This window comes from Oxyura jamaicensis, chromosome 1, assembly GCF_011077185.1.
Source record: "Oxyura jamaicensis isolate SHBP4307 breed ruddy duck chromosome 1, BPBGC_Ojam_1.0, whole genome shotgun sequence".
NCBI lineage: Eukaryota > Metazoa > Chordata > Aves > Anseriformes > Anatidae > Oxyura > Oxyura jamaicensis.
Genome location: NC_048893.1, coordinates 170,802,705 through 170,811,797, shown reverse-complemented (window position 1 = coordinate 170,811,797; position 9,093 = coordinate 170,802,705).

Genomic DNA, 9,093 nt, shown 5'->3' with positions numbered 1-9,093 from the left:
AAATAAAATAAAATAAAATAAAATAAAATAAAATAAAATAAAATAAATGGATCCTGGTCAAATAATGGATTTGAAACTCACTGTGAGCCATTAAATAATAATAATAATAATAATAATAACAATAATAATAATATTTTTTTAAAAAAAATCATGGAATATAGTAAAACAGTATTTCACCTGCAAGATATTATGATAGTTGTAATTCTCTGGGTAGCACCAACGAAATTCTAGCTGGAGTCTTTCTGCTTCTTAATGCCCACAGATTGTCAACCCTACCCTCAAAACCACATTAAGACTCAAGACATTTTATCTCCTGTTGATTGGCTGGGTTTTTTGTTTGTTTGCTTATTTTGTTTTCACAGCAGCAATAAAGGAAAAGTTAAAGTTTCACCTTATGAAAAGTATCATAATAAAATATTTTGAGGTCTACCTACAACTGCCAAGCTTTAAATAACTTGATATTAACCATATGAATCCTGATAAATATATACTTTTTGGAAAGCCTCTACTTTTCCTTTCTACAGTAAGCAGTTTCCACTGTTGCAGATATTTTTGTAAGTAGTCTGATATGTTCATTTACAATTTATTATGTTTCTTTTGACATACAAAAGGTTTTTGATGGTTTGTTTTTCAGATTTTTTCTGAAGTGTGTTTGTTAGTTTAGGAAATCTATTTCACTATATGCCAGACTGAGAGATGTTTATCTTTCTGTCTGTGGAAGGGGTTTAGAGATTAGTCTTTGTTTAGAGTGTAAACATGGTATTGCAGAAATTTATATGTGATAGCATACCCAACACAACTAATTGCACAGGAGAACGTAATATATTTTAATGGCAGAAAAGGTAGGTTATATAAAGTCTTTCAAAACAAAGTCTTTATGAATGCTGGTAGGTAGCCAAAGAATGGGCAAAATACTTTAGAACAGGAAATCTATATATTAAATATGTATCAGCAGATATTGAATATTTAAACAGGATTTCTTCTAACAGAGCCTGAACATTGTATGTAGTGATCCATGGTAAGGTGAAGGATATTCATAAATCTTTTTCTATGTGACACACTTGTTGCCAAAAATGGAACATAGTGTCCACACTCAAAATGCACTAAGACTGAAAGACATTGAAGAGCCTCGTCTCCCACTGGCCTTAGCTGGAACCACTTTGTGTTCTGTGCTTTCTCAAAATAAGGCTGTTTGCTTAGGAACCCAGGAATGGATTTAATATCATGAACTTTAGTATGTTATTTTCAAAAATCTTGGTCAAAGTAATGATGTGCTTATGAATAATATTGCCACATTTATTAACTACGCGAGAAACCCCTTTCTCCCAGTAAAGCTGCCCCATCTGAGATTCCATAAACTCATAGCAGATAGTGAGACAATATGTTTCTGCACACATTGAAAAGTAAAGCTTGTATGGAAGATGTGCTGACTCAGAAAGCATCTGCTAAGCAAATGAGTGAGAAATCTATTGTAGAGAGTTAAGAAGCTTAAGATACATATTTCACTCCACCACTCCACCTATTTAAAGGACTGCCTGAACATTTTCATGATGTTTTTTTTTAAATACAAAAAAAAAAAAAAAAAAAAAAGCTATAATCGATACATGCATTCCTTGTGTTTAGTAATAGTTCATATGCCATACTATACTTGCATTCCAATAACAAAGCTTATGAATTTTTAAGCAATTCTACTGCATTTTAAGCCCTAGTCCAACCTGGGAATTGAACTTTTAGAGCTCAACTGACAAGAGGAATCCATGGCATGTAGTCATTTGAATGGCTTATTAAACTTCTATCATAACCAATTAGTAAGGATTGTACTGTTGGCCCACCTTCCTTGGTAAATACTCATTTATTTTCTTGTATCATTACTTTATTGTATACCATTGTTAATAAGCTTTCTTCTCTGCACAAAGCAACATGCCAGCAAAAGCAGATGAAAGGAAACAATGAAGTTCTTGTAGATTACACATGCTGACATTTGAGGTTTTGTAAAATTGTATTCACTGGAGCTCTGGTTTATACTGCCTCATATAGCAGAGTAAAAAGACTACACATTTTCCAGTCAGTACAGAGAGGAAGACACAGAGTGGAGAAAAATACCATAGGGACCAAAATCAGTCCAGTTCTCTGGAAAATTTAAAGCTCTCCTCAGACACAACTAGAAAAAGTAAAGGGCATACATGTTAAAAACTGAAAGAGCAAACAGTAGTTGACAGCCCAAAAATAAAAAATAAAAATAAAAAAATCACGGCTTGTTGTTAAATTGTTAGGCTATTTTCCCCACTACAGAAAAAAAAGTTTCTCCTTTTCTTCTTTGAGGACATCTGCACTTATGTGTTGAGAACAGTCATTGTAGTGATGCTGTAAGTGATCCTACAAGGACATGCATTAAGTTTGATATTCCTTCCAAACACTGAAGAGTCTTGAATCTGGAGCCCACACAGATATTGATGTCCTTTAATCTGCCCTGGGGTCTGGCCTCCAAAATCTCCTCCAGATGTTGCGTTCTTCAAAGGACTGAGAGCTTCATGCAAATGAATGTTTAAGGCATCAGTGGTGTTTGAAACTATACCAGACACCTAAGCTTAGGTAACTGAATCATAACTAACTAATTTCCAGGACTCAGTTTTCCTGTACCAACAAGCAAGAAAGGGTGGAAGGGAGGGAGGTAGGAAGGAGGGAAGAAGGAAGGAAGGAAGGAAGGAAGGAAGGAAGGAAGGAAGGAAGGAGGGAGGGAGGGAGGGAGGGAGGGAGGGAAGGAGGGAAGGGAGGGAGGGGGGCGGGGAGGAGGGAGGGGAAGTATGTTATAAACACATTTTCCTTTAAGGAAATATGGAAGAAGAAAACGGATGTTGTCTCAGCAGCACCTTAAAAGCATATCACCCTAAGCAGCAGAACCTCCAAAAAATCTTGAAATTTGTCTCTGACCCTTTAGCGTTTCAATGCATTCCTCTTCCTCTGTACTTGCAGAGGTCCTTCTTATTGGACAGAGGAAAGAAGGGTGCATATCTAGCATCACACACTTCAAAAGTTAACTTCCTCATTAATAACCTCAGCCTGAGAAATCTAAGGAAATACATCTTTATCATTATTTTATGTGCCTCATTTTCCCTTTTTATACTAAGGTGTGCTTTGATGCACAACAATTTTATAAAGATGGTTGTTAAAATAAAAGGAGAATGGAGAAACATCTAATGCAATTATTATGTTTGCAGTGATTAAGAGGATTTCAGAGACTTTACACTCACATCCTTAAAAAAAAAAAAATGCATAAAAATAAAAGGGCAATGGATAATATTGGAACAGAAATGCATAATGGATTAATAATGAAAAATATATTAAAATGTGGTTTTAATTATGAAATGGTTCTGTTTTCATGACACAACCCAGCTCTATATTGCAGAACTCCAAACTGCAAGTTGGATTAGAAGATTATACATCTACCCACACTGTGGATTTCTATGTCAAACTAGACTAGCTGAGTCATCAAATTCTCTTCCTGTCTTGTTTTAGACAGTCCAATGTGTCTAAATATTTGTTTTTTAAGTTTTAGCTGACTAAATACAGTGAGATATACCCACAGTTTCTGCTAAAATCAACAACAACAAAGACCCCCCACACACACACACACACACCAAAAAACACACACACAAAACAAACAAACAAGCATTTGAGAACTATATATAGTAAATTAAATCTCCTTTCATCTTTAGACAGTCTTTATCACAATCTTCATCAATGTTTAATCAAATCGGGATGTGTCCCGATACTGAGATTATCACTATATGCTACAAATCAGGATGAACTGCCAAAATTCAAGCCATCTGACTCTAGTAGATTTATCCTTTTCAAATAGCCTTACATTGTTCAACTGTTGTCTTGAAAGTAATCAGGCAGAAGTAATTTTGCATAAAATTTAGACAAGCAAAACTATGGATTTCAACATACCTAGACAAATGCAAACTGCTCGTTAAGTGGTATTTTGTGACTAGAACATGGTTCCTTAAATCAGTGTAACTTGGGAAACTCAGGTATATTTCTGAAAAGACAGTTAACTCAATTGTCACTGAACTGGACACTGAATTGCAGTATGCCTTTGTAAAGTCCTCAAAGACTCATTACTAACAAAACTTTCTGAAGTGATTCTCAGATATTTGCCCCAACTCATTCATGACAAAGCAACAGTTGCTATGAAAATGCAGATACTCATAGCCTCAGCTTTTTTTTGAAGCTATACATCTCAGTTCCTCTCTGAGGAACTGCAGACAAATAACCCCTTCTCCCCTCTCTCTATCAAAGACCTCATTCTCAGACTCCCCTAGCACACAATATAAAGAAGCTTTCTAGAATCCCTTTGTTTATGGTCTCCTGGATCTGGAGACAATTTTTCCACATCTCTATCTAGGAATAGTCACATTTCGCTGTTATGGCAAGTGTACTTTTTACCACATTTCAAAGCCTTGCTCATCCATTCTAAATCTACTGAGTTGTCCATGTCTGGTACACCAAACTCTGTGGTCTTACTCATGATTTAGTGGGGGTACTCAGAAGAGGAAAAGACTTATGTCTTTTGAACCTTCAGAGAACACTTAGAGAAGATTTAGAAAGAGAGTTAACCTGCTGATCACAATACTTAGAAACAATAGATCCCACTAAGAAACAAGGATACTCTCAGACACTTTTGTAAAACTTATTAAAAAAAAAAAAAAAAAAAAAAAGTTTTTTCGACTGCTTGATAGAAGACTGATGTGTCTATTGGTCTAAGAAAATGCCATACCATAGCATTGCGTTACAGAGTAAGGAAGTTTGGCTGGACGTAAACCCCCTTGTGTTCCAGCTTGTCCTCAGATATCAGAGGGGCTGGGGATGGCTGGGCTTAGATTCAGAGTAGTGTCCAATTTGACACTATAAGTCTGGTCACATTTTATATATCAAATTATCATGATCACAGATGCACAACTAGCAAAATAATGCAGTACTGTAAGTCCAGTCACAATAGTTATATTGAAGTATCATGGATGCAGAAATAGTACAATTGGCACTATAAGTCCAGTTGCATCAATCACTATCATGGATGCACAAATAGCCCGATACACTTTCAGTCTAGTAAATGACTGGTGTAGTTTATTGAAGCAACAGGGGTACAAGTTCTTTTGGATTTCTGGAGACAAATAAACTGTCTGCAAAGCATTGGCAAATACCAAGAATATGAAAAACAGAACTAACTATATGTTTAACTTATGAAACAAATCTATCAAGAATGTTAGGTTTCCCAGGGTTGTGTTGGGTCTGTCTGGGATGGAGTCACCTTTCCCTGCAGCAGCCCACACAGCACTGTGTTCTGCACTCGTAGCTGGAACAGCATTGGTATCACTCCAGTGCTGTGTCTATTGCTGCATAGTGCTGGCACAACATCAGAACTCCTTCCAGGCCCCCAAGAGCCAGCAGGCTGGGGGTGGGCAATTGATGGGGAGGGGACATCACCAGGGCAGCTGACCTAAACCAACCAAAAGGATATTCCATAACACCTGATGTCACACTCAGCAGTAAAAGGGGGCCTCTCATGGGGGAGGGTCTCTCCTGAACAACCAGTACGCGTTTTGAGGCCCTGCTTCCCGGGACATGGCTGAACATCGCTTGTTGCTGGGAAGTAGAGAATAACTTTTTTTTTCCTTTCTCTCTGTGCTTCCACGCGGCCTTGTTGTTTCTTTTGTTTCTTTTGTTTCTTTTTCTCCCCATTCCCCTTCCCTTTAATTAAATCATTCTCATCTCAAACCTCGAGCTCTTTGTCTTGTCTTTTCTCCCCCTTCCTCTTTGAGGAGGGGAGGAGTGAGAGAGCGATTGTGGTGGAGCTCGGCTGCCCACTTGAGTAAAACCATCACAAACACTCGGTATAAATGAGAGTTTGAATCTCACCCAATAGGTGTCTCTATGGGGGAAAGAGAGTTTCAGGCCATTAACTGATCCCAGAAGTCAGCAATGTCCTTCCAAATTATTTGTGATGGTGTCTTCCCCAACATTTTCCTCTCTTGAGCAATTGTTATACTATTTTGTTACTTTTAGGTGGAGCTTGAGTGATTCTAGTCATAAGTGTCTTCGATGTGATTGGTATAATTTTTTCTCACGTTAACTTTAAAGGTATAGGCTCAGAGAAATTCAGAGTGTGTGCTCAGTAAGGAGTGGTCACACCTTGGAGGAGGGTAGCCGTTGGCATTATAATAAGATTAAAATAAGCAAAGTTCACCCACATGACATGGTTTAGTTATCAGGTAGACTCGGGCTGGCCATGCATTCTTATCAGTTCCTTAGTACCATCAGGTTCCCCATCCCTGCAGTGATATCACAGAGCCTGGCCACAGTGTCTACACTCTGCTCCACCTTCCATGCTATATCTCTTAGAGTCAGCACACCAAACTCCCCTGGTGTTACCAACACCTAATGTCGCAGGTCATGTTGCCAAGGGGACTATCATAGAACAAATTCCTTGCATATCTGCTGCATCTCACCCTGGGAGTTTCCTCAAAGCTGAACTTTCTCTTAAGATGTGGAAATACATTTAACCTCAATAAGTCACCTCCAGCAATTATTCCACACATGGCAAGCAAATAAGTTTCTCTTCTTTAAGAGAGCTAGGCAATAATCTATTTGAGATGCTCTGTTCTGCCTGAAAATCACAGAATCATAAAATAGCTTGGATTTGAAGGGACTTTAAAGATCTTCTAGTTCCACTCTCCCTGATATGGGCACAGATGTCACCCACTAGATAAGGTTGCCCAGGGCCTTGTCCAACGTGGTCTTGAACACCTCCAGGGATGGAGCAACCTGTTCCAGTGCCTCACCACCCTCTGAGTGAAGAATTTCCTCCTAACATCTAATCCAAATTTCCCTTTGGGATGGCACAGGGCAGCTTTGGCAGGATGATTACCATTAGTTAGAGTGCTAGAAATCCTCATCGTTTCTCTGCAATCAGTCTAGGCCCAACAGCATGAACCATATGCAATTCAAAGTAAATAAAAACATCATTACTGATGCTACTGAACATGTGACTTATATCTTCAGCAGCTGACTGGTAGAATATCCATTAATATTTTTTAAAAACTTTCTCAAAAAAAATCTCTCCTCATTTTTATTAGCAGTATCTTCAGTCTGTAAATAAACCTTTTGCAATGAAAAAAAAAAGTCCTATAATATGGAAATAAATTATTTTGCCATGTAATGGGGAAAATTGCACAAAATTAATCAATGTTTTGTTTTGTTTTGGTTTGCTTTTTTTTGTCTCTAAAAGAGACCAAATTAGTTCAAAGCATAATTTGATGACAACTTACAGACACATAACTACATGAAAAAGCTTTTTAATTACAACTGTTGTGCCAGATACCATTAACATTATCATATGAATTGTAAAATGCTGAATAGAAGATTTTAAGATATAATTTCTGTAGTTTTCATATAATAAAGCTTCCATCTTTTTGGTTTTGTTATTGATTCAGTATTCAATAGATGTACTTATTTGTAGGCCTAATTTGCAGTTGGGATTAATGTTTCAAAAATAAGTTACCATTTCAAAGACAATGTTTGGCCATTTTTACAATATTTGTACAATATTTGTACAATATTTTACAATTTTTACAATAGTCTTTTTTTTTTTTTTTGGATTATAGATAAAATATATTCATTAAATGAATTGTGGTAAAATTAAATTAAAAGAAATAATGCATTAGACAGGATTCTTATCTGACCACTGATGTAAGGTTGAAGAAGTCTATAGTTAAATGCTGAGTTTATGTTAGTGGAAATTAAATTAACCAATTTGGCCCAGTGACCCTACTGACAATAAATAAATAAATAAAATGTTCTTATTACATGCTATCCTTTAACTTTGTAATGAAAAACAAAACAGAACAATATGAAAGCAATGACAAAGATAAATAGCATGCAAGAAAAATATTTTTAATATAAAAATAGAGAAAATAAGAACAACAACGGTGTTTGAAATCTTCACCTTTTGCACAAATTTATTTTTCTTTTACATTTGAATTATTTGAATTTCCAGGAAGTCTTCTATCCTAACCAAAATATTATATAATAATAAATTGATACATTGGTTCTTAGAAAAATACCATCTCTCCACCACACAGGAACCAATTCTAAACCATAGACTGATGTTGATTTAATTAATTTGGAAATGCTTATATTTGTGGGAATTTTTCATTCTGTATTATCTTCTTGTAAAGCAGAAGGTCATTAGAAAAGTTTTAAATCCATATTGGAAATGTAGCATGCAATTTTTTTTAATAATTTATTTGTAACAATGGTTTCATTATGTAGATATTATTAATTTTAGAATGTCTTTATATGTCCAGCCACCCACACTCGCTCCCTCTAACCCCCATCCCGAAGACATTTGGAAATCAGCCAGAAAGATGGAAAAACATAATGAAATTGGGATCTTACGTGTATACTAAATGAACTAAGAAAGGAAGAATGCTCTAATCATAGAAGCATAGAATCATAGAATTATATCCCTGACAGAACACTTCTGGAGCCTGGGATACTCTAAGGCAAGTGCAATAGAGACAACCAACAGCTGTGCATGGCCACTGTGAATCACCTCTCCTTTTCCCACTGCTTAATAAAGGATAATGGAAAGGAAAGACCATTGGCATGTAGTACACATAGGGTACTTCTTACATACTTTAATCATAAGGGTCCTCAAATCAAATTAAAATGACCAAGTTGAGATTGTTTAAGACAAGATAATATGGAGGAAAAATAACATGAAACTGATAGAGCAGCTAATCCTGGAATGTATTTCCAGACACATGAATAACAAGATGCGATGGTTTTACCTCGGTGGACAGGTAAAATCCATTGCAACTCTCTCAATCCCCCTCCTCAGAAGAAGAGGGGGAGAAGAAAGTATGCTGAAAATAACTAACTAACTAACTAAATAAATAAATAAAAAGCTTACAGGCTGAGATAAGGATATTTTAATTAAAGGGAAAAGGAAGAAGGGAGGGGAAAGAAAGAAAGAAAGAAAGAAAAAGAAAGAAAGAAAGAAAGAAAGAAAGAAAGAAAGAAAGAAAGAAA